This window comes from Rattus norvegicus, chromosome 3 (genome assembly GCF_021556685.1).
Source record: "Rattus norvegicus strain SHRSP/BbbUtx chromosome 3, alternate assembly SHRSP_T2T, whole genome shotgun sequence".
NCBI lineage: Eukaryota > Metazoa > Chordata > Mammalia > Rodentia > Muridae > Rattus > Rattus norvegicus.
The window spans coordinates 79,951,615-79,965,006 of NC_141536.1; the positions used below are offsets into that span (position 1 = coordinate 79,951,615).

The 13,392-nt window shown below is 42.7% G+C and overlaps 1 long non-coding RNA gene and 1 other non-coding gene across 2 annotated transcripts in view; one reads left to right on the forward strand and one right to left on the reverse strand.

Annotated features, from left to right (window-relative positions):
• The window catches only part of LOC147995587 (uncharacterized), a 153,429-nt gene that overhangs the window by 95,211 nt on the left and 44,826 nt on the right, over window positions 1–13,392 (forward strand). The window lies entirely within an intron of this gene.
• Window positions 4,749–4,885, reverse strand: Snora64 (small nucleolar RNA, H/ACA box 64). Its single transcript, XR_015685180.1, has one exon. It is a non-coding gene; the product is annotated as a small nucleolar RNA SNORA64/SNORA10 family (small nucleolar RNA).

Consider the following 13,392-nt stretch of genomic DNA (forward strand, 5'->3'; position numbering starts at 1 on the left):
TTTATGTGTAAATGATTGAAAGTATATGAGAGGATGTGACCAGATTGCTTAAATACCATGGTATACTGTACTGTAGAAGAGACTCGAGTAGGTAAGATGTGCTGTAACCAGTTCTTCATGAATACCAAGGAACAGCTAAATACACTTATAAGGCTCAATGTGAACCTTATTATACACATCTACACCAAAGAAAGAGTAAATCAAGCTTGTTGGCATAGCTATCACCCTACCAACTTTCAATAGTTTGTAGATTTATCTTGTTATGCACACATGAGGTCCTACAGAGTGTTTTAGCTTGTAGTGACTGTACAGACTAGTTTTGTCAACCTGACAGATGCTAGATTTACCTGGGAAGAGGGGACCTGTGGTGAAGAACTGCCTCCATCAGATTGATCGGACCTGTGGTGAAGAACTGCCTCCATCAGATTGACCGGACCTGTGTTGAAGAACTGCCTCCATCAGATTGACCTGTGAACATTCTTTTGATTGCTAACTGATGTAGAACGGCCCAGTCCATGGAGGACAGTGCTGCACCTAGGCAGATGAGTCTGGGCTGTCTACCACAGGCAGCTGACTATAGGCCAGAAAGCAAACCTGGAAAACAGTATTATTCCACAGTTTCGGCTTCAAGTTCCTGCCCTCCTGGAGTTTTTGTCTTGCTTGAGTTCTCTGATTTCCATCAGTGATGAACTGTGAAGTGAAACAAACCCTTTCTTCCACAAGTGGCTTTGGTCATGGTAGCAACAGAGATCTCAGTAGAAAAGTGGCCATTTAGCTTGCTGTATGAATGGATGCTTTGCCTCAGTTACCCTTTCTCTCTGCTCTTAATCTGTACAATCCTACATGTTGACACAAGCTGGGGAAATTGTTTTCAAACTGCGCTTCCTTCTGGAACCCTGATCCAAATGAAATTTCACACTGTGATCAGATGTGTGAAGTGAAAAAAAAAAAAACAACCTTGTTTTGGTTGAAGGAAGAGGAAGATGGTGCCAAGCTTTGCCATTTTGGGCTCCTCAACTCTCTGCCCCCTGAATTGTTTGCAGTCAAAGCAGGGTTATCAAATTGTCCTAGATCCTAGAAGGACCAATATCATGTCACCTGGAAATGTCCATTCGCTGTCCTTCATCTACTGAGCTAGACTCTCAGGAATCTGGTGGCCTGTGTTGAAATAGTCACCTGTGCAATTCTCGGGGATATTGAATTTTGAGACCATGTCATGGGAGTACTTGGCAGCTTCCTTGAGACATCTCTATGTGTGAAAAATAGCTGTCTCTCCGTGGGGTTTTATTTTTCCTAAGTTCACTAAAGGCTACAGAAATATTCTTAAAACAGGGACCAATATCCTGCCAGGCCTATAAATATCCGGTGGTTATCAGACAAGTCAGTAAATTGACCTTCTGTTTAAAAATTGGCCCAACAAAACTAGCGGTGCTAGAATGATCTGTAACCCCAGTTCTTAAGAAGCAGAGATAAGGGTATTCAAGTTCTAGGACAGCTTGTGGTGGAACAGCAAAACCCTGTATCAAAACCCAGCCAGCCAGGCAAACAAAAAGAACTGTCCCAAAGGAGAGTCCAGGAACACATACTGCGCCACACTCACAGTGTGCTGTGTGAAGCCCCCTTTGGCCTGCAGTCCTGGAACCAGAAACAGAACTTCTCTATGAAGTGGACACTTCCATGGCCCAAGGCTGCTGTCACCTCCAGATGGTATGTTAGGGGTTTTACCCATGACAGAGTGGAGGCCACACTTAAGAGTATGGAGGCATGGAGGGTTTGGCTGAGGTTGCAGTAGAATCCGATTCCTTCTTTTAGCCTCTGAGACTGTGTGTTGTCCTCCTCCTTATCTTATTACTGGAGAGCTCTAACCCATGTATTAGCAGAAAACCTGAAACCTGCCCATCTCCTGGTTTTAAAGGCTCCCCAGAAAACAATGGACAGTGTGGGAGATTTCTCTGATGTTATACCTCAGACTCCTTGAAAATATTCTAAAACAAGGCCATGTAGCCTGTAGACCAGAACTCTACATAAAGATTTTGAGGCACTGCATGTTGGGTAATATGGAGAAGAGGGAAAGAACTGGAGCCAAGAGACAGGGTGTTGGGAAAAAAAAGCTGGTAATAGAATAAGGGGGGGAATGTTCCAGCTCCAGCAAACATCAGAATCTGTCAACTTCGGCCTTATAGTCAAGAGAAGTAGGCTACTGGGACAGTTGAGGCTGGTTAGCTAGAGCTAAGAAATTAATGGTGATTAAGAATAGAGCAATATCACTGAGGTAAAGTCTTCTGGGAAGTGGTTTTTGAGAGCACAAAGAAGCTGTGTTCTACAGCTAGCCAAGGTTGTACCTCATGCTGCAACTGTACTTGGTAATGTGTAAGAATCATCCGGGTGGTACTGGTTTTGAAGGCATGAGGGGGTCATGGAGAGCAGCTGAGACTTGGCACTGTTTGAGGCAAAGGAAGGCCACTGATGAAGGTTCAGCCTCAGTTGAAGTTGATGGCTTAGGAGCGAAGGGGTCATGTAAAGGAGCTGAGGTTTGGCACCATGAGGATATTGGTGAATCCTAGCTGAGCGGAAGACCCCAGTGTGTTGGAGATGCCAGTACCATGGGATGACGACCAAGAACATCAGCAGCAGTGGAGTGGATCAACATGAGGTTACAGTGCTACAGAGGGCAGAGCTGGAAAAATGATCCAGTTCTTTGGAGGAGCCCAGAAGATCATATATGGATCCCAGACATTGAAACAAGAAGCTGTAACATTAAAGCTGTCTTGGAGACCCCAAGATTTTTGAGATGTCAGACCCATAGAATGTCTCCTGAAGATTGCTAACAGGAAATGGAACCAGCCCAGGAAAAGAAGTTTGTTACAGTCAACAAAGATGAAAAAGGAGCTGGAGATCTGAACACTGCTTTGCCATCAGACATGGAGATGCAGAGTTTGGAGTTTGCGTAGGTAGTTTCCTGTCTTGATTTGGGGATTGCAGTTAAATGATTAGATGGAGCTTGGAAGAGACTTTGAACTTTGGACTTTTAACATTGTTGAGACTATGGGGACTTTGACTAAATGTACGTTTTTAAAATTACATTATGGCTAGATATGGCTCCCATAGACTCATGTGTTTGAACAAACCTATGGGGTCTAGGGAGTGGAAATGTGATGGTTTCAGTATGCTTGGTCCAGGGAGTGGCATTATTTGGAGGTATGGTCATGTTGGAGTAGGTGTCACTGTGTGTGTGGGCTTTGAGCCTCTCATTCTAGCTACCTGGAAGTCAGTATTCTGCTAGCAACATCTGTAGATGAAGGTGTAGAACCCTCAGCTCCTTCTGCACCATGCCTTCCTGGACACCGCCATGCTCCTTCCTTGATGATAATGGACTGAACCTCTGAGCCTGTAAGCCAGTCCCAATTAAATGTTGTCCTTATAAGAGTTGCCTTGGTCATGGTATCTGTTCACAGTACTAAAACCCTAGCTAAGGCAAGAATGTTCTGTTTCTCTTATGTCATGGAAGCTACTTCCAAAGTGAAGATCAGCCGTAGTGCTTTCACTAGGACCCCTCACCTGGGACTAGAAATGTGTGAGAAATGTTTCATTTGTTTTGCTGACCTGCTGTTTGACCTTCTATCCCAGCTTTCTGTGCGACTGTTGTGGCTGTTGTTATTTAAAGGACCTGATTATCTGGGAAAAAAGAAATAGAGCTAAGGTTACAGGGAAGATAACATTGTAGAAAGTTTCTAGCCATTGGAGCTCCAGGAAAATGCCTCACAGAAGAGCCAAAGGCACATGACACTCTGTTAGAGAGGAGAGAACATAGGTAATGAGAGTTCCTGGCCACAAAGATGTGACACTTGCTTCCTGTCACTCATGGAACCACAGGACCATTCTGTGTTAGCTTTGGTTCAGCTTTATCCCTCCCCTTCCTTTCTTGTGTGTAGCTTTTGACAACTATTAAAGGGACTGGAAACGCCATATTTTGAGTTAGGAAGGCTTCCTGAAATATCTCAGGCCTTTCCCAATTTCCTTCCAAGGAGTGTACAGTTTCCAGTAAAGGAAAAATAAAACCATAACTGACTTTGGCCATTGCCTCCTTCTCCTGGATTAAGATTTCCTTTGCAGCTTTGCCTATAAGTAGCACCTGCGAATTGTATTTCCAGAGCTGAGATTCCTTAAGCTGTGACATCAAGGGCAGGCACACTTGAACGTTTCCCTTGTCCTGTGCAACTTTGTATAGCCTGGTAGGTATGTTACAGATATGCTCATAACAGCCTAGATAACCCTTTGTGCTTTGCTGCACAGCTACATGTAATAAATCCACTTTACGTAAATTGTTCCATATAGATGTGTCTTGTATCACCATATGCATACAATTTGATTACCAGTGAACAGTAAAACTGCTTTCTAAACAAAGAATATAGGAAACCTGTTTGGGCTTGGTAAGCTCAAGGCAGTATCTACATCATTCAACGAGACACCATGACTTAACTCTCTTTGGTATCTTGGATAGCAAGTACACTGGATCTTCAAAAAGAATCTGGGGAAGTAAAGTGATGGGTGTCAGATTAGTTTCCAAGATAGACTTGATGGTATATGCCTGTGATCCTGGTTACTAATGACGCTGAGGCAGGAGAATTGCAAGTCAATGGCTCCTGGGTTGCAGAGTGAGTTCAACACCATCCTGAGAAATTTGGAGGGTCCCTATTTGTTTTTTTTCCAGTTTTTTTGTTTTGTTTTGTTTGTTTGTTTGTTTTTTGACCTGTGGTGCTCCTCTAGGCAAGAAAGGCTACTGTGAAGCCAATCCAAAGTACTGGAGGAACTCGCTTTCTCTCTCTCCCAGTACGAAAGTCACACGGGAGACTGCATGTAGTGTAGCCATGCAGAGTGAGAGAGTTGGGTGACTACTTCAAAATAAAGATGGCAATGCCCAAGTCCAGTGACAGAGTGTTAATATAGGATATGCACGGTCCTGGGTTTATCCCTAACAGTGAAAAGCAGTTTTTAAAAGGGTGTAAGTAAATCTCTGAGATGAATACTCACTGCTTAGGTGGGTTTGGGGGAATATCTCATTGGAAAACCTAAGCTACAAGAAATAGGTCAATGCCTTCATTCACAGACCCCTCCTAGATTCCATTTCCAGATATAAACACTATCAAGGGTAGCCTTAGAAGCATATGTGTCCATCGGGCAGAGCCCTCTTGTCTTTCTGGGGATAGAAAACTTTAGGAGGCAGCACAAATATCCATTTCCTATCGGGAAGAGATACACCTATTCCACATCAGGCTATACCAACAGCGCCTTTATCTCAGTAGATGTCTTTACTATTGCAGCCAGTGCAGACAACTCTCAGTGTCTGCTGGAGCACTGGGTCCAAAGGAGCAAGAAAGTCGGTTACCTGAAAGATATGCTCAAGCCATGGAAAGGATACAAATGCACTCATTTCAGTTGTCTGAGTCCAGAAAACTAACTTTAACGTAGAAGTCAATGACTAATTCAGGGCCGAGAATTTTTTTCTGAGATGCTGGGTTTGGGTGAACAGCATCGGTCGAATAAAGGTTCATGGAGCCAGCTAAGGATTTTATGGAGATGTGCCACTAGATGTGCAAACAATTTAAGACAGGTCATTCCTGACATGGGTTTCAAGACTAATCACAAAGACAATGGAGATGCAGAAATGTGTTATTTAAACAGAAGGAGCAGAGAACTAGTTCTCCTTAAGCTGATTCAAAGGTACATGAAATATCAAGAACGAGGGAAGGACATTCCTCAGAGTCCCCCTAAATATGTCTGAATTTATTCATGTGGCTATTCTTACATCAATAATCTTCAGAATCCAAACGCAGGAGAAAAAAAATGTAAAGTTCCTTTGTGGGAGAAATCCTCAAGTGCGTCTATTTTCTTTTTCGTAGTGACTCTTTTCCCCAAATCCTGACAGAAACGCATTTAATATGGAGAGTCACTCCACACCATGTGGAGTTTCACTTACAAGAGCTAGGAAAAGATCCAGCATAAGAAGTATATAACTTCCAATCAAGAGATTATTTTTTCTATGTTGAACATTATATACAATGTGGTTTTATTTTTTGAAGGACGCAGATGGAGAAGCCAAGTGCCTCTGGAAAAATGAGTCACCCAGTAACTTTTGGGGCTGAAAGTGTGGAAGTATTGTGGGCCAGCTGGGGTCCTGGGCACCTTGGAATGATAGGTGCTAAAGCCATCTTGGGGCAAGCATTGGGGGTGCCTCTGAATCCATTCTCATGCATTCAGGCTGGTTTGGGGACTTCTTCTGTGACTAGGCTCTGAGCTTTCTAAATCAGGATCACTATGCAGAGGAAAAAAGTCAGCAAATTTTTGATTCATAAGGAAGAAACAAAATTTAAAAAGCTACCGACAACACAAAAACTCTACTAAACAGTCTGATTTGTGTTTTCGATTTGCTCCTTTGGGGAGGGAAACTGCTCTACTGTTGGAAGCAGAGAGCAACGCATAGTTGGTGACAGCATCCTGGGGCCCCGGCAGTGGAAGCTAATGGAGAAGGCAGAACCAAATTAAATACAGTGTGTGAAAGGATGCGGCTCATGTTAAGCTTGACAGCTTGCAATTTTAAAAGATATTAAGCAAAAAATTAACAGTTCTGGTGACACCTGCCCGTGTCATTCTCAGTATTAATTGAGTTAACATACTGTGCCCAATAACGTTTTAACGGAGCGAGGCATGGTGAAATTGTAGGCCCAGCAGGTTGCTTATTGGAGCTGCACAGCCTGGCCTTTGAGATGAGCATGGAATGATGGGTGATCAACTTTGCATCTACCCTCCAACCGGGCTCTCAGGGGTGTGAAGAGCTAAGAGCCAGGTGACTAAGCAAATCTCACGCCCATTAATAGCGGAGGAGTGCTTTAATAATTTGGGAGGGTTAGTGAGGCTTCTTCTTAGACCACTTGAGAGATGGAGGGTAAGCACCTACTGGCCGTAGTGAGGCTCTGTGCAGAGTGTGAATTGCTGTCCTCCCACTCCTCACTAGACCGGCATGAGCAGTGGGTTTCCTTGTACCCCGATGCTGGCTTCGATTATGTGAATTGTTTTGGAGGATATCAGCACAAGTGGTGGGAACAGAGAGTTGAAATTTGCTGATTGTTGAGTCTGCCCTTGTGTGCTTTGGTTAGTTGTGAGGGAAAGGACCTGCCTAACATGAGATGAAACAAAGTCACCCAACCGAGAGAAACCAAGATTGGCTGAAGCACCTTACTCCCAGGTTCCCGAGGGCAGGTATAAATGATGCTGTAAGTCTCTGATCATAGACACAGTCTGCCATGTGACTGGTTTAGACAGCTGGATACAAATAGTCCTTTCGTTCCAGTTTACCTATATAACTCTGAAGATGCGCTCCTCTCTTTAGGCCTTATGTATTTTATCTAAAAGGTGAGCATTGTGATTACTACAGCACAGATAACACTAAAGCAAGTAACCCCTTCATTCACTACCCATGTGAGTGTGCATCACTGCCCTGTACTCACTAAGCAGTGAGTGTGCATCACTGCCCTGTACTCACTACCCACGTGAGTGTGCATCACTGCCCTGTACTCACTAAGCAGTGAGTGTATATTGGCTTGGTTTGACCTTTTGTGTGGCCTCCCAAATCCATGTTAAAACTTTGTCACCAATGTTATAGAATTAAGAGGTGGGGTCTTTCAAAATTTACTCAGTTGTGAGGATAGGGCCCTTATAAATGAGATTGACAGAAGTGTGAGGGAGTGGTTGGTTCCTAATGTCCCTTCTGCTGATTAGCAGGATGAATTAAAACCTCTCTAACCCTGAATATTTTGATGTTCTGAGTACACAAAGTACAGAATGAGAGATCATCCCATTCGTTACAGTTTGTCCACCATAAGGTGTTTTGTTACAACAGCAGAACAGTAACTAGGGCAAACCTATAAGCATCATAACAGTAGTTCTAATTTACTGAGCACTTGCTACTGTGAGTCTGGAGCAATGCAGATATTTTATCTAATCCATTTAGATTGAGATTTATTCTAACTCCAAGAAATTGTTATGAATACCTCTCTCTCTTCCTCCCCTCCCTCTCTTGTGCATTCATGCCTGCATGCATGCGCGCGCGCGCGCGCGCGCACACACACACACACACACACACACACACTTCAACTTGCAAATGAGTTTTCAGAGATGTTAAATAACATAAATAAAGTTGCAGCTCATAAATTGCAGGTAGGGCTTATTTTCCCAATTTCCTTGTCTTGTGGATTATGTATTATTTTACTAGGCTAAACTGCTTCATCCATCTTTCTGAACTCCAACTACTGTCAGAACAGTGTGCTATGATTAATGAAATATTTTCACATTGTGGCATATTATATTTTTAGTAATAAACTTGGAGATATCAGCATGCAGTAAATAAAAGCATTTAAAAAATTTTTTTCCTCTGGGATATCTCAGGGATATCACATTGGAGTCAGAGAAATCAGATCACCAGAGGTCAGAGGATAGGTGTTACCCCTGTAGCACTGTTTGTGGAGCACACCATTTGAAGGGAAGAGTTCCCAGGCTCAGGTTCTTTTAGAATGGTAGAATCCCCTTCATCAAATATTTGGGAGGCCACTCTTGGGGGATGAGATGAGAAATTCCATGTCCTTGTGGCAGAGTAGCTATTCAGACTTCTCTTTGGGTTTTTAAAATACTAACAAATAAACATTTTCATTATGAACACTGGGAGGAGGATGGAGGAGTGATTGCAGGTCTAAGAGTCAGAGGGTGGTGAACCAAGAGTGAGCTAGTGCTCCTGGGGCCAGATGCTTCCTTGGAAAGTGGGGCCATCAAGTCTGTGTTCTTCTGAGGTATGGGTCAATAGATTCATAGCTGACAAAAGCTCAACTTGGGCTATCACTGGCTGAACATAAGTTTGAAGGACCTGAGATTTGTCTCTCTTAAAATATCACTGAAATAGTCCTGGGAATTGGGGTAGTGAAGAACCACAGAGGTAGATCCACAGAGCTTTGGTGGAGAGCCAGATACAATAGAGAGGCTATAGCAGACTGGTTGATTGATCAGACTCTTTCCATGTCCTTGAGTGAGAAGGATACTTTCAGCAGATTTCTTTTAAGATTTTATTATTAATGATTTGAGAACTTCATACATGTGTACAATGTAGTTTAATCATACATACTCCTACTTAGCTTTCAGCTCCTCCAGATGCTTCCTCACACCATCACGTCACCCTAACAGCTTCATCTCCTCTTTTTAGTCCACTAAATCTATCCAGTGCTGTTCTTATGTGCATAGGTATAGGGCCATTCACTGGACTATGGGCCAGCTAGCAGGGCCTGATTCCTGAGGAAAACAGACTGTCCACTCCAGCAGCTAAAGTTTCTGAGATATGGGTAGGGCTTTGGGAACAGTCCTATCTATGCTGTAAGTTCACTGAGTGTGACTTTAATCTTTTCAACGCCTACTTTTAATGATGGTTCTTAAACACTTTAACCCCCCGTCTAGCCCACCACCCACCAGAGGTAGTGGAAAAGAGGTGACGAAGCGGAAGTGGACCTGTTTAGAAATGGTTGTTTGGAGTCAGTTCTATCTGCATTGTCAGGAAATCAGCAGTTGAGTTCACAGGGGTCAGCAAGGGCAGCTCGATCCACCTGCAAACACTTCACAGATATATTAACAGTACTGCTCAATAGAGTCAGGAGAGCAGACATGAATCAGCAGTGGGGGAGCTACCCGGCAGAGACAGCTAGGCCTCTGCTTTGGCAAGACTCAACAGGAGCAAGCAGGAAGGATGTCAGGAGAAGTCCCCACGTGTGCCTCTTTCAGCGAATCGAAGACAAGCAAAGATGAGAGAGCAACAAGTGTTGTACAACACTCCCTATAAACAAGCCTAGTTCAGCCGCCATCACTGTCCGCTGAGGCCTATTCATACTCCCTCCGAACATCATATGTCCTCCACAGGTCACGCCTCAACACAGGTCACGCCTCAACATGTGAGTTTGTCTCAGGGGACATCACTCTGCTAATCAGCCTGAGTCTGCAGAAGCAACCAAAACTGGAACACAATGCCTGAAGTGTTTTGGTATGTTTCTCTCTGTGGAGTCCCAACAAATAGAGCTCAACTACACAATGTAAGACAGACCAATACACATGTGCCGTTAATAAAAAAATTCTCCATCACATATCCTTTCATGTGCTTGCTTTAACAAAACATCCTTTTACCTGTGTCAGGCTGTTAATCTGCACCGTGTATCGACATTCCAGAAGATACCAAATGAGACTGTACATCATCTAGAGATATTTGTACTTTAACAGGGCTTAGAACATTAAATTAAAGAGACTGAGGAGAATAAAATTCCAGGGCACTGAGAGTACACATGTACACAGAAAAGGAGTGTATTTAACACCCTGAAGACTTGTGCTCTCAGCATGGGCATTTACTTAATTGAAGCACTTCAAAGAAGCCATAAGGTCCTGTCATTTCTAGTTATACATTTAATGAGAAGCTTTTACTTAAAAGAGTAAAATGCAAGAAATTGGCAGTCCTCCAAAATTCTGGGATAAATGAATTTCTGTTTTTATTTTTTATTTTTCTGACATGTATCTTTCTGTAAATTTTTTATGTGTTAGGTACTAACCTTAAAGGCTAAACACTTCTTGACTGGGAGCATTCAAAATGACTCACACTTCAAACATGTCTTTTACACACCAATACACTGTTCTTGGTGCAGGAGTTCAATGATTAATTGTTAGGACTGCTGTGGATCCTGCCGTTGTCCCTTCCACACGGAGATGGTCCTGGTCAGATGTATCATTGGTTCAATGGTTTCCATCTCTACTCTCTGTTATACTAGTAACTCTCCTCATTGCTGTGAAAAAGTGCTGGGCTAAGGCAGGTTCAGGAAGGAGGGGTTTCCTTCAACTTATAGCTTGAGGGAGTATAGTCCAATATGGAAGGAAGTCTTGAATGCAGGAGCTTGAAGTGGTTGGTTATACTGTGCCCACAGTCAAAAAGCAGAGAGGTGAATTTCAGAGCTAGCTCACATTTTCTCCTGTGTTCAATCCAGGCCTTCAGCCCATGTAATGTTACCACTTATATTTATGGTGCGTCTTCCCATTTTAATCAACCCACTCCAGAAACTCCCTCAACAGATAATTCTCAGGCATTTGTCTCTTAGTCGATCAGAGATCCTATCACGCTGACAATGAATCTTAATCCTCACAATGTCCTAACAGAAAGTACTGTTTCTCCATGTAGACACATACTTCTGGAAAAGCTGACATACCTCTAAGGGCAAATGGTCTTTCTACTTGCCAGTGGTGGTTCAGTGTGTTTAATTTTGTTCACTGAGATGTGAGACAGTCAGAAGAGAGCTTTGGACTAAACTCCTTTTGTCTGAGAGAACGACAGGCATAAAAGGTCTATTTTCTGTTGCTGGATAACACTGTGATTGAATGTGAGGTGCATCTAAGCTTAAAACCCATGATGAGGCTAGGGATGATAGAGCAAAAGATGAATGGTTCTTAAGTTGTCCTAATATCACTGGCTACTGTCCACCAGTCCCAAAGCCCATTGTATATCTGTATAGATATAACATCTCTTCATCACTGTGTTTTAGAACAGCACAGGCCAGGTATTGGCATTAAAACAGTCATAAATATTTTGACATCTTACGAAGTCTGTTTTCTGGAAGAGGAGAGGTAGACTTAGGCATGTTTACAGTGAAATCCACTGCAAAAGTCTCAAAAACTTCTATTCCACACACTGGGGAACCCCTTTGTTGTTAATATCCTGTTTCTTTGACTCCTGCTCTCCCATTCTCTTTTCTTTCCTCTCTTCCCATCCTTTTCTTCCTTTCATCCTCCTCTTTTGCCTCCATCCTCCTCAATCTGATTTCTCCTTTTTTCTCTTCCTCCTCTCTATCTTCCTTTTTTGCTTCCTCCTCTTCCACCCCAGACTACACCCCTCCTTCCTTTACTTTCTTCTTCCTTTTTCTGTCTCCCTTTTTCTTCCCCTTTTCTTCTTCCCTTCCTCCTTCTCCTCTTCTTAATCGTCCCTGTTCTCTTATGCCATTTCCCCCTTCCGCTTCCTCTTCCTCTCCCCCCTCCTTCTCTATCTTCCTCTTCTTCCTTCTTCTTGCTCTTTTAAATATTTCTCCTGGAAAATTCTTTGTTCTGAGCAGCAGAATTTCTCTTTCTGTCATCTTCTTGGGGAAGCTTTCTGCACCCATTTAGCCCAGTTCTCTGGTCAGGGCTGCTTTCCCCATGTCTTATATTCTGTAACCTGACCCAAGCTTAGCCAATTGAAATGCTTCAGTTTCCCCATCAGTGATTGGGATTGGTCGAGGGTAGGCAATGGCTCAAATCCTTCTCTATTTTATAGATTTAGAATTACAGATGACTGCATCCAGCTGCTGGGCTCACAAATCCAAAAGCAAATGAAACTGAAACTATTCCGGTATTTGCTTCATTCAAACAGCCTGATAATTGCAATGAGCTTGATGATTTATGGGTGGAGTCAGTTAGGAGTATCAGACCTGGGACTAAGAGCTGCCTGTAGGGAAATTACACATAGTGGGGTAGTTACATATTAGCATCAAGTAGAGATAGCATGAGACCTTTTTATTTGGTGATTGCCTTATGGGTGCTTGGTTCCTCTTCCTTTTGAACTTTGACTCTGTGTTCATCTGGCTCATTAGGTTTATAGACCCAGATGTTCTTTTTGATCATCTGTCTGTCTATCTATCTATCTATCTATCTATCTATCTATCTATCTATCATCTATCTATCTGCTCTATCTATCTATCTATCTATCTATCTATCTATCTATCTATCTATCTATCTATCTATTATCTGCTCTATTATCTATCTATATATCTATCTATTATCTGCTCTATCTATCTATCTATCTATCTATCTATCTATCTATCTATCTATTTTTATAGAGAATATTTTGATTCTCTTCTCCTCTTCCCACACAAAACAAAGCAAGTAAGCAACCAACCCATGGAGTTCACTTTTTGTTTGTCCAACAGCGGGAAACCCAGATGTTTTATTCAACTGTGTTTCTATTGGGACTTAATGATTGGGGGTATGGCATGTTTGAAATTTTTTAAAACAGTCATCATTTTAGAAATATTGTCGAGAATTAGCATTTGTATCTTGACTCTGATGCCTGTAGAGCAGGCTTGCAGCTGAGAAGCCCAGGGCTTCTTTGTCACAGTCTAGAGGCGGACTTACTTTCTTCCTCACAATCTTAGTCTTAGTGGATTGAATGAGGCTCACTCCTGTTATGGTAGGTGATAATGCTTAATCAAGCTACCAATTGCAAATGTCACCCCAGTCTAAAAGAAAAATGTCTTCCCAGAAGCATTTGGAGACTTGTCTAGTCTAACATGGAGG